The sequence below is a fragment of the Pogona vitticeps genome, chromosome 3, assembly GCF_051106095.1.
Source record: "Pogona vitticeps strain Pit_001003342236 chromosome 3, PviZW2.1, whole genome shotgun sequence".
Classification (NCBI taxonomy): domain Eukaryota; kingdom Metazoa; phylum Chordata; class Lepidosauria; order Squamata; family Agamidae; genus Pogona; species Pogona vitticeps.
Window position 1 is genome coordinate 54,655,063 of NC_135785.1, and position 16,977 is coordinate 54,672,039.

General features: G+C 43.3%; 1 protein-coding gene across 6 annotated transcripts in view; it reads right to left on the minus strand.

Annotated features, from left to right (window-relative positions):
- LZTS2 (leucine zipper tumor suppressor 2) overlaps positions 1-16,977 on the minus strand; it is a 79,773-nt gene that overhangs the window by 24,869 nt on the left and 37,927 nt on the right. The window contains exon 1 of one of the 6 annotated variants that reach the window (XM_072995639.2): positions 10,334-10,773. The exons of the other annotated variants lie outside the window; for them this stretch is intronic. The gene's annotated coding sequence lies outside the window, so the exon portion shown is untranslated. Of the gene's footprint in view, positions 1-10,333; positions 10,774-16,977 lie in introns of those variants that run through there. 6 annotated transcript variants of the gene reach the window in all.

The window sequence follows — 16,977 nt, forward strand, 5'->3', positions numbered from 1 at the left end:
GTTTTGGACTTCTTTTTCCATATGCTAGTCCTGTTTGGGTGAAAAATCTTACTCAGCCGGACATGGCAATTATATAGATCACCAAAGAATGCCTCCCACCTGGACAGTAGAGAGACTAATGCTGCATATTGGGGTGGGAGGAGGCGAACCAGAAAGTTTTCCCCCATCACCTTCCAATCTGGAAAAGCATTGTTTACACTCAACCCACTTGTAAGGATCCAAATGATGTCCTGCACACTCTAGGTTCTATGTTCTTAGAACTACAAATCCTATCATACTTTGCATTGCTGTGAGCATATGGGACTTCATACAAGCCTGCATTCCTGTCTCTGCCTTCCAGGAGTAACAGTGTCACATCCCTAAGAAAATGTTTGTTCCAAATGCTGTAAATTGTCAAAAATGTATGTTTTTCTTTCTGCAGGATAAGAGTGCGTGACTTGTGTTTCCTCTGTTAGCCAGATCTTAAAGTATTGAATTTTAGAGAAGCAATTCTTAGTTTTATACTCAGAATTAACTGCAGTTTTAGCCTTTGAGCTTTTCTCTAATGCTGAATTTAATTTTGTTGTAGACACTGTATGTTTATTCTTTTACATGTCACAGTTTTCCTTGAAAATTATTTTCTAATGTAATATGAAAACTTTGTCTGTTTATCCCTGAGACAGAGAAGCATATTATTCCCTACAAGTAGGCCCCACAGTAGGCAATTTTGTACACTGTGATGTATCCATCTGACATGCTTGCCTGTAGAAACGCATTTTCAGTCCAGGGGAAATTTAAGGGCACTAGCAGGCAACTTTTTAAGTCAGTCAGTTGTACAGTTTAAGAACTTTGCCCCGGAGCCAGGCAGATGCATACAAGCACCATTTTTTACTACTCATCCCTCAAAATAAGTTGCTGTTCTTTTGCCAAGCTCTATATGTATCTCTCCAGTCAAGTGTCATACAAGAAATCCATGGTGTGTGTGTCTTCAGTGGGGAAGTTGTCTGTGTCACATATTTCTATGCAAAAGTTCTGTATACCTTAAAACTTTTTGCTTTTTTCTATTAGCAGTATGTTGTGCTTATATATCTGAATAATATGTTTTCAATATGTTTTCTTTTCCTGAAAATTGTTAAGTACTATTATTATGCAAACATTATTGTAATTGTAATTTTAGTTATCCAATATTGTGTTTTCTTTAATGTACACTGTAATGTTGATGTCATCAGACTATGCCATCTAATTCTCTTGCCAGATTCCAGGTTTCATTCCATCTGAACAATGTTTTAAAGTTGTAAAGAATGAGTTTTGCCTCTCAGTGCAACAAGGAAGCAGGTTTGGCTATTTGAATGCTTATTGCAGTGGCCTGGAACATGCTATTCCGCCCTCTGCTGAAGATGAGCCTGACTTCATGCCATCATACCTGCACCGGAACCCCCTGGATTAAGAATTTTCAAGAGTCTACAACAGCCTTTGTCTTCAACAAAATAAATAAAAAACGGTTGGGATGTGGGGAAAATTTATGCTGTTATGCTGTTACAATGTATATGTCTGTGGCAGTAGCAAATGTATATCTATGACAATGGCAGGCCTCATGCTAAAACTGCAAGTCACTAGTTTCCAGTAAGGATGATCATTAACCTGCTGTCTATTGTCTCTGGATAATGTAGTTAAAGTGTTCGTGTATTCAGGAACTTGTCTGTGTATTTGGATGGTATCTGTGCCTGTTTACTATTAACTGTTTACCAGCCTGTCTGTTTGCTAATCACTCTGTTTACTGATGCCTGTGTATTCAGGAAATTAGTTACCTCTGTATTGATTAACTAGAGCAAATGTAGTAGGGGGATACAATAAAAGAAGAGGAGGCGGGGGAACGAGAGATTCCGCCTCTGAACAGCTGCCATACACTCGAGTGTCCCGTCTTTTCTTTTCCTGTCTCCTTGCTGGTTGAGGAGAAAGATCCCTGCCCTGAGGCTTCATCTGCAAGATCCCTACTTCCTCTCATCTTGCAGATCCCGACAGCATAGCCCATAGCTTCTCTGAATTACTCATGCCCCTTCGCCACAACAAGGCAGCAATCAGTGAAGGGAAACAGTACTATATACCATATTGTAATAGACTCAGCACAGATGTATGTTAATATAGAAATATATTTTCAAGAACAAAAACAGTCAAGCTATTGACTGTTCCACAGCTTGGGCCCTGAATACCTGAAGGACCGCCTCCTTCCATACGAACCTACCCAGCAACTGAGATCTAGCCAGAAGGCCCTCCTGAAAGAGCTGTCCCTCAGTGAGGTGAGAGGGATGGCCTGTAGGCAAAGGGCCTTTTTGGCAGCAGTCTTTGGAATGCCCTCACAAACGACATCCGACTGGCGTCGACATTACTGACATTTTGGTGCCAGGTTAAAACCTTCCTGTTCTTGAATTTTTTAATTGAAGTTTTTAATAGAAGGTTTTGATTTTAATTGGTAGAGTCATGGATCTAGATTGTTTTTATAGATCGTTTTTTGTTTTGCTTTTGTAGAGGAGATGTAACTGCTTTTGTTTTTAGTGTCTGTATTTAACTGAACTGTTTTAATTGATGTTGGAAGCCACCCAGAGACTCTTCAGAGTGTGGGCGGCATAGAAGTTGAATGAATGAATGAATGAATGAATGAATGAATGAATGAATGAATGAACAAACAAACAAACATTATACAGTCTGTTACACACTGCAGTCTAGTTGAGAAACTTTATTAGAGAAATGTCAAGTTTTAGGTTCATGTACAGGGAGTTTGAACCAATGTAAATCAAACTGTACACAGAGTTTGAACAAAGCTTAAAATCAGACTATATATGTTGTTCCTATCAAAGTGTATTAATAGTAATCACTTACAGTATTCACTTTATTTAAATCTCCACAAGAAGTTTTTTGGTCAGTCTAGAACTTGTCAACACAACACACAAACCCTCAACAATCAGCAACACTCCCAATTTTTCCCACCCAGATACCTCTCATTTTCATTTATTAAGTTTTATAAACTGTCTTTCACAAGGAAATTAACAAAATAATAATTATGCAGAAAAGTATCAATCAAAACAAAAGCAGCAAGTATAAATCCTCATTACATCTCTTAATGTGAGCAGTGAGCAATGAAATTTAATCAAAACATATACATTAAAAAGCAAGTTAAAAACATTTGAAGAGTTTGTTTCAAAATCACCAGCTTTAAGACCATATATGCTTCCTAGGGAGGACATTCCACAAAGGGAGAGTCACCATCAAGGCAGGATCCACCTCTAGTGTCCATCAACATGGCATCTTTTGTCACCAGAGTCAGAAATCAAGGCCCAGAGGGTGACTGAAGACTTGGAGATTCATACCTTTGCAGGTGGTTCCTGGAACAGTTTTGTTTCAATCCATCTAATGCTTTGAATTGAGCCAAAGGCAAATAAGCAGCCCAACATTTAAGACGAAATATATTCTAGTCATTTGGTTTCCACAACATTCTTGCCACCACGTTCTGTCCCAACTGAAGTTTCTAAACAGTCTCTAAGGATAGGTCCAGGCAGATAAAACCAGCATTAATAGCTACATGTTAGAGACTGACACATACAGTACATCCAAAAAAAGGGACCACAATTTCCAGCACTCATCCTTCTGGGAGAACCCTGCCTTCATTGCCCTCTCACATTTGCTGCTCCTCTTTATCCAGGATAGGCATCTGCCTGGAAACCCGATCTTTGTTTCCAAGCAAGTTCCTGCTGCTTTAGGCCCTGTTTGATGTCATGGTCCTCTTGTCTGTAGTATAATCAACCTCTCCCAGCAACTGACAGGCAAAGGGATTATGGGAGAAATAATCCACCAGCAGTAGAAATTGATGCAGGGAGAACAAAAGCTCCCATTTTAATGCAAATATAGGCCTGAACCAATGAGCTTGGAACTCCAGGGAGGTCCTGAGTTTGACCTCACAGCTGGGCCATTCTTACAGACCACAGCCTCTGAAAGTTGCAGATTGTGCCACTCAGGCCTGACACCTGGGAAACCCATTATCCAAGAAAGAAAAGCACCACAAGCAGTTAATTCAGAGGAAACAAGGATTTTGAGGGAGTATTTCTCTCTCTCTCTCTCTCTCTCTTTTTTTTTTTTTTGCCATGGAGGGAGTCAGTAATATTTCAGTGAGCAAACTTCAAAATGTTACAAAAACAAACCTGAAACCCAAAAACTGACAATCCAGAAGAGGCATGTTTCTAGTTTAGAAACCATAGCTAAAGACATGGCCTGGGTTGCATTTCATCATGAGAGATACAAATATTACCTTATAAATAAAGTCAATTCCAAGTGTTTGGTGGCCTTTGCAGTCACTATGCTATATTGTATGTGGTTCTACTTTATATAATTCATCCTTTTAGAAAATGACATAATCTTTCCACTTCAATTTCTCATCCAAAAAAAAAAGCAAGTAACTAAAAGTAACGAAGTGTTGTCATTTATTGTGACTTCCACTTCCAGCCAGATTTCTAAAAGTTTAATTTCAATCATCTTATTAAGTCAAAATGCCCATCTGGGTCTTATTCCAAACTAAGTAATCAGGTATATTAGCAAATGTCAGACTAGACTCCTTAGTAATTATTTATTTATTGTATTTACATATTGCTTTATGCAATGATGTTCTGTAGATTCAGCACCCTTAGAATGGTAAAGCTGGATGCACAGTTAGCTAAAATACCTTTAAAGGCTATTAACAAGGCCACACAGATTCTAAAACACCAACCACCAGGACAACCTTTGTTCTGAACATTAGGAACAATCACAAGCAGAAAGAATCTGCAAGACCATAATCTTATCACCTCTCCTGTACTTTTAGAAAATTCAGCAGATAAATGCACCTAATTGACTGCAACATTTATGCCACCCAAGGCACCCTGATAATTTGCTGAAGAGCATGGGATGATTTGCTGATTTTTGTTTTCTTTATAGTTTGAAAAATGTACCTTTTTTGGACTAGAATTCCCCAACCCCAACCAGTATGGCCAGCAGCCTTACTGACAGCTATTATCAAAAAAGAAGTAACTTCTTCAAGTTCTGCTTTATTTAGAGTAGACACAGGCACTTTGTACAGTATTCATATCTCAACTATTTCACAGTTGAGGCAGGACAGGAAATCTCCCCACTCAGCTGATGAGTGGTCCACTGAGCAGGGGAGCCGGGAAGGGCCAACCAGGCTCCTACTGGGATTGCTGTACCGCTGCCAAAGACAAATCCCAGCACGGCACAGAGCCTGGTGAGCAGCCCAGCCGGTTCCAGGAGTAGGAACTGGGTCTCCACTGCATCTGTGGTGCCGTGGGTCATATTTCATATCCCAAGATACAAATACAAAGTGCCCATGTCTAATTTAGAACCACTTGCCGTCTTTAGCAAAGAGGATGTGCTCCTCTTACTTCTCAAAGAAGTTTAAAAAATAGGGCAGCACATAGACAGTGGCCCTACTGTCATGATGGGATGCTAGTGCATAAAGGAAAATAAGGCAACGAAGAAGGTCACAAAGAGCACACAAAACCTTAAATCCCCAAGACTGAATCAAGTTGCAGGACTACATCCTATCCCTTTAAAGGCAGCTTCACTTTCCACATCATACACGCTGGCCATGTGATAGCTGCACACACGCTGAGTTCATGTTATCATCACTGTGAACCACTGAGTGCTGGATTGATACAGAGCGACAGGCCACCCAGAAGAGCAGCCTGGCGCGCCTATCAGGAGCCACTCCCAGAAGAGGCCAGTTCAATCCACAAGTCAACCTCCAGACATACTCCAGGTAAGCTATGGGAACAACCAACTTCGCCATCTTAACTGAGCCTGCCTGCTGGGGATTTAACCCCCATGATGACTTGTATTAACACTAGAGAGCCAGCAGCTGCTGGCCAATCTCCCAGCACCAGGAAAATTAACATAAGCACAGATATCCCTTAGACAAGATTGAGGGGGCTAAGCATGTGGCTTTGTTAGCATACTTAAAGGCTAACCACCCCACCTTCTATATCACAATTTTGCAGCATAAGCAGATCTTTAGACACACCGAAAAACAAGACACAAGAACAACCCAGCTACCTAGTCCTCTGGAATTTCAGCATGTTCATATCAGATCCAAAAAGCCAGCAACTGGCAATAATCATAGTGCTACCACACAGCACCTGGTCTAGACAAACCAGAGTGGCAAAAGAGGCAACCATCTGAGGTGCCAGAATTCCAGAGGCACCTGTCTTAGCTATGTAAAGACAAAGAATTAGAAATATGTCTGCATTTCTTGAAGGAAGCAGTGCAATGCCAACTTGGCAGCTCATGAACTGGGCACTGCTTTCGGTATTTCAAGGGGCACAATATAATCATCAACCTGTGTTTGCGACACAGATGTTGTTGTTGTTAAGGGGAAGAACATAAAAAATGATCTGGAAAAAAAAACCTGAAAATGTTTTCATCATGTAAAGTGTTCATTATGCACCACCAGCAGATGGTAAGACATGGGGTAAATTTTAGCAAGCTGAAGGCAGGGTGGATTTCATTTAAATCAAGTTGATTTAAATCACAATTTAAAGTACAGTATTATTTACGTTTTTAAAATCTGGTATTTTTTTAGGATTTAAATTAAAAATGATTGTTTTATTTAAATCAATTTAATTTTTAAAAAATCAATTGAATCAATTATTTTTATCCACCCTGCCCAAACACACACACACACACACACACACAAAAGCGTAGGCTACCCTGCTCACTATTGCACAGATTTAAAGAGCAAGCAGTCAAAAGATGGACTGGCTGATAAAGAAACTAAAGAAGTCTGGTCACTCTAAAGTTGCTTCCAGAAAGCAAGGTTGGCCTCATTACACCAATACTGGAAAATGGAAAATTAGGGTTTGAGAGTGTCATACCTTGCCTGCAGGACACTTGCAGCATAAAAAACACAGGCTTCCATATGCTAGCAAGCTTCCAGAATTATTCCCTTCATAACATCAGGGTCATGCATACACTTTTAAAGGCCCCACCACAGTGCCTCAGTTCCAGCCTGTTTCCCTCATGTATCAATCTTAATATTCAGAAGCTTGTACAGTATTCCCATAATGCCTTGGAGATAAAGTATATACCTATATGTAATACTTGAGTGAAGGTTTAGCAGAGAAAGAAGGAGGGAGAGGGCGAGAAAGACTGACTTTTGCCTTCACTTCTTCACACCAATTTTACACCCCGTGCCTGCACAATAACAGTCCTGGTGGCAAGGCACTGCAAGAAAGGGAAGAAGAGGCGAGCTGGGTGACGGATCTGTCCACCCTTCCCCCAACAGATTCAGTTCAAAGCAGAGGGGGGGAGGCATCTGCTGAAGCAATCAAGCCTGCCCTGCTTGAAAGCAAGGGAACAAAGAACTAGATTAGAGCAGGCAGACCAGCACCCTTCTGCAACCCTTCTGCTCCTCTCAGCACTGCTAGCAGAGTGTGTACCCAAGGAACAGGTCTGCTTTGCTCTTTGCATGCACGGATGCACCAATCACCAATGTTTCCCTACATCTCAACCCTGGCAGTTTGAGCAGTGTAGAGCCTTCCTAGCTTTTCAATGTTTTTTTTGCTCCCGCAGTCCTTAGCTGACCGGCATATGGCCTCAGGAGGAAGTTACAAATGGCACAGCTTTCTCAGTCTCCTCTGATTCCTGCAGGACCAAACCGCCAACAGCAAGAATCTTTCTACTGTTACTGCAGTGTATTCAGAAAATAAAGCACTGATTTACAAACACATTCCACAGGGCAGCAAGCTGACCGTCACAACACGGCTTCTGCCAAATAATTCTAAGACTTGGGCAGGATCATGAGAGCTGTGCACAACCTTCAGACAGAAAATACACTGGAGTCAAGAACCCAAACTCTGTGAGTTGAGATGTCCATTTCTTGTTCTCAGTCCTCTTGATCCCTGCCTCCTAACTGCTCTTAGCAAGCTAATTAACTCCCCAGCTCACATTATATATACCCTGAATTGAGAAGCATATACAGGTAGGAGAAGCAGCCATAGAATAATAGAAAGTGGCTCATGGCACTCAACTGAGGAGACTGGAGTCCATATTCCTCAACAACTAACTGTGAAGCTACCAGCCAGGATTGACCCAACTAATAGGTAGGATGAAGCACTGCCTCAGGAAGCAGATTCTTGGTGTCATGAAAAGGCATAAAATTGCTAGTTACTGTATTTTGTTGCCCAGAATGAAAATAAGTTATTGCGGTATTTTCTGCTTCAGGTGCCAAAATAACTTTGTTGGAGTTGGGTTGTATGCATTTCAATGTAGGGGGAGGTGTGTTCAGCTCACCTCAAGCAGTCAGGTTCTTGGAAAAGACTTGCTTACAGGGCACCAATAAAAACGTAATAATAAAAATTATAGTAATAATTTACAGTTATACTGTGCTTTTACCGACAAGGATCTCAAAATAATGTAACGAGGTAAACAAGTATCCCTGCCTAAACTCCCTCAAATTGCTGTTGCATAGATAAAATGTGGGTGATGGTCATGTATGTTACTTTGAGATCCTTAGAGATAAAGTACAGTATAACTGTACATATTACTATAATTACTTCAAATTATTACTATATTTTCATGTTTTTATTACTGTTTTAAGAGAACATTTTCATATCGCAGTCATTGCTACTGAAAATTAGCCCATAATGCCCACTAGCCTAGACCTCCTCAATCTGAAAACCTCCTGACATTCTGAAGTCGTTGTTGTTTAGTTGTGTCCGAATCTTTGTGACCCCATGGGCCAGAGCACACCAGGCCCTCCTGTCTTCCACTGCCTCCCAGAGTTATGTCAAATTCATGTTGGTCGCTTCGATAACACTGTCCAACCATCTCATCCTCTGTCACCCCCTTCTCCTCTTGCCTTCACACTTTCCTAACATCAAGGTATTTTTCAAGTAATCTTCTCATGAGATGGCCAAAGTATTACACCTCCCCCCAAATTTTAACTACTGGTCCTGATGCCAGGGGCTGCTGGAAGTGGAAGGCCAGAACACTGAACAGCCATGAGGCTGGAGAAAAGTACATTATCGCATATTCCACTATCTCTGGCCCCACTGCAGACACCAGAGCTAAACAGAGAAAGAGCAACTAGTAAAATCTGTCTATAAGGGGAAACAATGAGAATATAAGGGTAAGCAAATAAAGTTTGACATGGTCTGTGTCAGTTTTGTGTAAATTTCTCATTGACCTCCTCATATACTTGTATACACTATTTCTCTTCTGCATAACTTTAAATCATATTCATTCATAATTCCTGCAACTGCCTCTTTTTTCAATACATCATTCACCCGTCTCTCCTCCTTGGGCCATACATGAGGGTAGCTCATGCCCTTCTACTACATCATGAGGAACTTGACTCTGGTTGATTTACTACATTCATAGCTGTTGATGCTGATGGTGGGCATGTACACCACTTGGCAAAGATAACCAAGAGGTCAAACACAATCAAGGCCAAAAGCACCTCTTTATAAGACCAGCTCCACAGGCAGCAAGCACCTCCCCTCCCCTCCTCCTTCATGTGGGACTGTGGAGCAGCCTAAGTGCCCCTCTGGTGCCAAGGGAAGGCTCTGGCGCAGCGTCTGCTGGGCCTTCCATTAAACCATCCACCTGGCACATCTCTCCAGCACCAAGGATACACACGACACCATTTCCAAACTTTCACCCCGAGGAAGCCCACTAGGCCGGAATGGCGAGGTCACCGGCTGGCAAGCGGCCGGGAGGCCCAGGGGAAAAGAGGGCACCGTTCGCGCCTCCGAAAGAGAGAACAGCTCAGAGCATGATGAGGGGAAGCGACTCTCCTTTTCTGCTGGAGGGGAGAGCGGGGGCGAGGGAGAAATCGGTCAACAGCGTCCCGGACCGGGAGGGAGGGAGGGGGACGGGCGGGACTCGGAGCAGTGGCGGAAGAGACGGGGAATCCCGCGCAGAACAAGGCGCGCGCGGAGCGGGACACCGGGCGGGGGGGAGGATCCCCCCCAACGTTTCGGGGAAGGGAGGCTGTGTAAACAACGAGTTGGAGTTGTGGAAGGCGAGCCCTCCGAAAGGGCACCGGCGACCCCTCCCCTCCACGCAGGACGCCCCAAAGAAGCTTCCTAGGGGCCAACTCCAACTCTGCGCCCTGCAAAAGACTCCGTTCACCGCTCCGAGCTGGCGAGCGAGATAAATGGGGTGTGGGTGTGGGGAAGTTGCTCTCCGGCGGCCAAAGTCGAGGAGAGGGGGTGCTCTTCCTGGGCCCAGAGCCTAGTTGCTGCCCATCCACCCTTCCCCCCAGAAAGCGAATCGCGACCGGAGCCCCCCCCCTCCATGCCCTCCAGCCCCGCACCTGGCCTGCCCTCCTCCTCCATGGTGCCCGTCCACACGGCTCCACCGCTCGGGAAGGGGCCAGTCCGGGCCGCCGGCCGGCTCCGCGCGTCGCCGCGTCTGGACAAGTTTGACCAAGCTCCGCCCTCTCCACAACCCGGGACTCGGCCGTCTCGGACCCGCCTCCCCAGTTCGCTTGCCCGGCCCCACTTTCTTTCCTTCCTCCGCCTCCGTTTCCCCGGGGAAAGGTTTGGGCTCAGATAAACACAACAACTCAGGCGCCGTAACTCCGTGGCGCAGCACGTCCCAGGCCCGCTTTGGGCACATCCCTGCTTCCCTGCCTACGGGCGAAGCTGAGACTATACCGCGCGGTGAAAACGCAGGGTAACGATTTGTCCCTCCGCAATACACAGACCTCTCTCTCACGCACGTAAACATGGAGAGAGAGAGAAATCCAGCGCGAGAGCGCTATTCAATACTATTTGACTTCAAAGGGCCATCAGTGTATTTCAGCCAACGGAGCAAAAGCGTGCAGAAGATAGATCTTGATCTACATCTGCTGGTAAATCTCTGAATGACTTGCAGATCGGGAAGGATTGCTGATTCCCCATTATTTAACAAGGGGAGAAATAAAATGATTCTTCGCCCTTAAAACTGAAGTCGTGCTAAAATTAAGGAAGGTTAGGATAACCAGGAATAGATCTGTGTGTGGAAGGACAGAAAGCTCTGTTCAATTCTGCTGTTCACAACATATCCCCAAGACAGAATTCTTGCATCTAAGTTTTTGCACCAGGTTCAGTTGATAGTTCTCTGAGTTGTCATTTAAAACAATCCTGCAAGCCTGAAGTCAGCCCATCCCTGCTGTGCAGGGCAAGACACAGGAGCCTCCTTTGCTCACGCACCAGTTTCTCTCTCCAAGACAGAGACACCCCTACCTCACAATTAATTAGATGTGCAAAATACAATACTGATGGATGGTGCCCAAGGAAGGACTCTACAGGAAGATCTGGAAGTACAGGAAATCTGTCCTCCCTTTCAATCTCATCACCCTAGGGACCAAAATCATGCTAGCAGAGCAATTCTGGGAACTGTCCAAAAAAGTGGCAGATAGGAGTTCTCAGAAGTAAATGTATATCTACCTGCAACCTTTGTGTATACCCACTCTCCGTAATCCTCCCTGTTCTCTCTCCAATGCCAAAGAACAACTCTGATACTCTGCCTCGTCCATCACAGACCTTTACTATGTTAATTCAGTGACTTCTTTCATTTGCAGCCTCTGTTTTCCATCTGTAAAATGGGGATAAGCTTGCCCTCCTTGCAATACTGTTCTCAAAGCCACACTGGATGTCCTAACTACTATATAAAATTGTAACCATTAATGTGTATGTTGTGTATTGATTAATTTGGCAGGATGGAGTAGGGTGTTGTGTTTTTTGCATTTTTTTAAATAAAAAAAATCAGGAATTGGAATAGTGTCTGAGGGAGAAAAATCTTTGAAGCATCTTAGGGGTTGGCCATGTATGAAGATAGCACACCCCTAGCTGCAGAAAGCCCCACCCCCAGCCCCAGTACTTACATCTTTGAGCAGAATTTTTGGACACAGCCTACCTATTCTCCTTGAAGCTACAAATGTGGTTTGAAGCCAAGAAGCACAAAGGTTACCAGAATCATGTGTTTACACCATGACTTAGAAAATGTACAACCATAGTGGCTATGAATAGCCATACAGGACTCCTAGAGAGCTTAGTCCATGTACCAGTGTGAAGGAGAGAAAGAGAGTGAGCCGTCCTCTGCAGTCAAAGGAGCGGAAGGAGGAACAGAGCGTGTAGAAGGGATATTAGTGGAGGTGGAGCAGGATGACAGGGAGGTACAACAGCACAGGGAAGTGTGTTTGGCTGACGAGAGAGAGGGGAGGAGCTAGATTTGATTGTATGGGAAGATATAAATGAGGGTGAAAAGGCAGGAAGTTTCAGAGTGGTAAAAAGTGAACCAGCTGACAAGAGAGATAAATCAGCACAGACGGAATGGAGCATGGGCCAAGAGAGTTTCTACTTAAAGAATTCACGAATTTACAAGTGGATGGAGGATTATTGCTGGGACCTCCAGATTTCTTCGCGCGCGGACAAGAGGTAGACCCCCTGGAATGGACTGTGGTGGTTTACCCACGCAATCAGCGTGGGGGGAGGTGGGTGATCCGTCCCAGTCCCTCTTTACTCCAGAGTCAGCGGGAGGGGGACTGGGCGAGACACCCATGTTGTGGGACGATCTGTGCGGTACGGACCACACTGATCCGCCTTATGACTGACCGGGAGCGATTTGGGCCAGCCCCCCAGTGAGAAGAAAGGACAGAGAAATGACCACTCGAGTTCGAAGTTACAAGTTGTTACCAGAGTTGAGTTTAATGGATCCTTTTGAGCCAGCCGAGTTAAGTTTGTTTACCAATAAAACCGATTCTGTTAGAAAAGATGAACAGCCTCCTAACCTTTTTCCCGCGCCGTCAACGGAACCGCCCCTGGCAGAACCAACCCGTATTCACAACCAGTAAAGAAAACTACCATGTTTCCCTGAAAATAAGACAGGTCTTATACTAATTTTTGCTCAAAAAAAAAACAACAAATTAGGGCTTATTTTCAGGGGATATTTTATTTTTTTCATGTACGTACAACAATCTGTTGTTGTTTTTTAGTCGTTAAGTCGTGTCCGACTCTTCATGACCCCATGGGACCAGAGCACGCCAGGCCCTCCTGTCTTTCACTGCCTCCCAGAGTTTGGTCAAATTCATGTTGGTAGCTTTGGTGACACTGTCCAACCATCTTGTCCTCTGTCGTCCCCATCTCCTTTTGCCTTCACACTTTTCCAACATCAGGGTCTTTTCCAGGGAGTCTTTTCTTCTCATCATATAGCCAAAGTATTGGAGCCTCAGCTTCAGGTCTGTCCCTCCAGTGAGCACTCAGGGTTGATTTCCTTCAAAATGGATAGGTTTGTTTTTTTTTTTTTTCTCTTTGCAGTCCAGGGGACTCTCAAGAGTCTCCTCCAGCACCACAATTCAAAAGCATCAATTCTTTGGCGGTCATCCTTCTTTATGGTCCAGCTCTCGCTTCCATACATCTCTACTGAAAAAAGCATAACTTTGACTATGTGGACCTTTGTCGGCAAGGTGATGCTTTTTAGATGCTGTCTAGGTTTGTCATCGCTTTCCTCGCAAGAAGCAGGCGTCTTTTAATTTTGTGGCTGCTGTCACCAACTGCAGTGATCATGGAGCCCAAGAAAGTAAAATCTGTCCCTGCCTCCATATCTTCCCCTTCTATTTGTCATGAGGTGATGGGACCAGTGGACGTGATCTTAATTTTTTTTTTTATGTAGAGCTTCAGACCATTTTTTGCACTCTCCTCTTTCAACCTCATTAAGGGATTCTTTCATTCCTCCTCACTTTTTTCCAAAAGAGTGGTATCATCTGCATATCGGAGGTTGTTGATATTTCTTCACGCAATCTTGATTCTGGCTTGGGCTTCATCCAGTCCAGCCATTCGCATGATGTACTGTATTCTGCATATGTTAAATACACAGGGAAACAATATACAGCCTTGTTGTACTCCTTTCCCAATTTTGAACCAACCAGTTAGCGTGTGAAATGAATGCAATTGTATGGTAGTTGGAGCATTCTTTGGCACTGCCCTTCTTTGGGATTGGGATGTAGACTCATATTTTCCAATCCTCTGAGCACTGCTGAGTTTTCCAAACTTGCTGGCATATTGAGTGTCATCTTTTAAGAATTTAAATCGTTCCACTGTAATGCCATCACCTCCACTGGCCATGCTTTCTAAGGCCCACTTGACTTCACTCTCCAGGATATCTGGCTGAAGGTCAGCAACCACACTATCTGGGTTGTCCAGGACATCCAGATCTTTCTGATATAATTCCTCTGTGTTCTTGCCACCTCTTCTTGTTGTCTTCTGCTTCTGTGAGTTCCCTACCTTTTTGTCCTTTATCAGGTCCATCTTTGCACAAAATGTTCCGTTAATATCTCCAATTTTCTTGAACAGATCTCTGGTTTTTCCCTTTATATTCTTTTCCTCTATTTCTTTGCACTGTTCATTTAAGAAGGCCCTCTTGTCTCTCCTTGCTATTCTTTGAAAGTCTGCATTCCATTTTCTGTAACTTTCCCTATCTCCCTTGCATTTTGTTTCCCTTCTCTTGTCTGCTATTTGTAAGGCCTCGTTGGACAGCCACTTTGCTTTCTTGCATTTCCTTTTCTTTGGGATGGTTTTTGTTGCTGCCTCTTGTACAACCATAGTTGTTTTGTTAGAAAAGAGTGATGACCAGCTTATTCTCGTGACAAAACTCTATTAGCCTTTGCCCTGCTTCGTTTTGAACTCCAAGGCCAAACTTACCTCTTGCTGTTCCTTTTAGCTCTTGACTCCCTACTTTAGCATTCCAGTCCCCTAAAATGAGAAGAACATATTTCCTTCATGCCAGTTCTAGAAAGTGTTGTAAGTTTTCATAAAATTGGTCAATTTCAGCCTCTTCAGCATCTGTGGTTGGTGCATAAACCTGGATTACCGTGATGTTGAAAGGTCTACCTTGGATTCGTATTTCTGTCATTTTTGAGATTGTATCCCAGTACAGCTTTTCCCACTCTTTTGTTGACTATTGAAGGCCACTCTATTTCTTCTACAGGATTCCTGCCCACAGTAGTAGATATGATAATCGTCTGAATTGAATTTGCCCATTCCCGTCCATTTTAGTTCATTGACGCCCAGGATGTCAATGTTTATTCTTGCCAACTCCTCCTTGACCACATCCAGCTTACCAAGGTTCATAGATCTTACGTTCCAGGTTCCTATGCAGTATTTTTCTTTGCAGCATCGGACTTTCCTTTCACTTCCAGGTGCATCTGCAGCTGAGCATCCTTTCAGCTTTGGCCCAACCACTTCATTAGCTTTGGAGCTACTTGTACTTGTCCTCTGCTCTTCCTCAGTAGCATATTGGACAACATCCAACCTGAGGAGCTCATCTTCCAGCATCATATCTTTTAGCCTTTTGTTTCTGTCCATGGAGTTTTCTTGGCAAAGATACTGGAGTGGCTTGCCAGTTCCCTCTTCAGGTGGATCACTCTCCATTATGATCTGTCCATTCTGGGTGTCCCTGCACCGCATAGCCCATAGCTTCTCTGAATTACTCAAGCCCCTTCGCCACGACAAGGCAGAAATCCGTGAAGGGGGTACAGCAATCTACATTTATTCAAATACAGTCATGTCATCTTCTTCTGGTTGCTGCACAATTGTGGAGGGTGGGGCTTCACTTAACTGGGGCTTATTTTTGGGGTAGGGCTTATATTATGAGCATCCTGAAAAATCATACTAGGGCTTATTTTCAGGTTAGGTCTTATTTTTGGGGAAACGGTATATATGCCTACTCAGTGAATGTGCTGGCTATGATTCTAGGAGTCTTAATACTAAAATATAACTTTTCCAAGCACTGGAGTGTGTTATTAAATGCTCCGAGTCATAGCAGAGAGCAAGAGAGGCAGGGGAAGGGAAGAGGGCAGATTTCAAGAAACAAGAATGCTTCTCTTCCCAAAGCTGGTATTTTAGCAGAGCTACATCTGCTCTGCCTTTCCCAAGTACCCCAGGCCCGACTACTGCTTTCACCCCTCTGCCTAATCTCATTTTGTACAAGCACAACAGAGGTGCCCATGGCACTGGGTGCATTAAGGAAGAACCTGGAAAAATGGCCACTTGCAATATCAACTGCTATCCATCTGAAGACAAACTAGAACTCTCATAGGCGACAAGCAGATGGTGATCCTCCCCACAACTGTCCCCATCCTTAACTCCTATTGAATCACTCTGAACACACAATCTTGTTCATTCAAAAGGGATGGCCTGTGATACTGCATTTAACTCCCATGTATCTCTTCCCCCTTCTGCCACTATGGGGCAGCATTAACTCAATATTTTCTCAGTAGACTGTACCTGTCCCAGCCATTCTAGGAAGAGTGGATTCTTAACTTGTCTTAAACCTAGTATTTTAGAACAAATAATATTTAAGGTCCTTTAGAGGGCCCATTGTGTTAATAAATAATATTTAAAGTATTTTAAATACCCATGGCTAATATTTTACCAGAGCTTGGAGAAATTTTAGACTGCTCTAGAATCCAGATGTTGGAGTTGGGAGTCCAAAAAATTGTTTTTTTCCAAGCTTTGGTTGAAATTCCACTGATAACCTCAACTACAGTGGATCCACTGAATCAATTACAGAATGGTAAGTCAACATTTAAATAAATCCCATTTACTGAGCTGGGACTAGCAATTTCCTTTATGTGACTATATTCAACAAACATTATACCTGTAGGCGAGACAATCTCACATTCCTCATTATCTGTCTAGCCATGCTGGAAGACAAGACCTCTTATGTTAATTAATTTTAAATATTTTAAGTACTTTACTAAGCATGTGGAGGTGTACACTATAATGCTTTAGTACTAAGTCACTGTGAATATAAATCAGTTTTATAAAGCCATGTGTTTTTTTTTTACCCTTCCTTGAATCTCCCAACATAAGGTTAACCCACTGGCAAAATATTCCATTACTAAGCTGACTTCAATAATTAGAAAAATATTCTTCACCTATAATTTAAGTCTACCATCAAGAAAGTTCGGCTCAG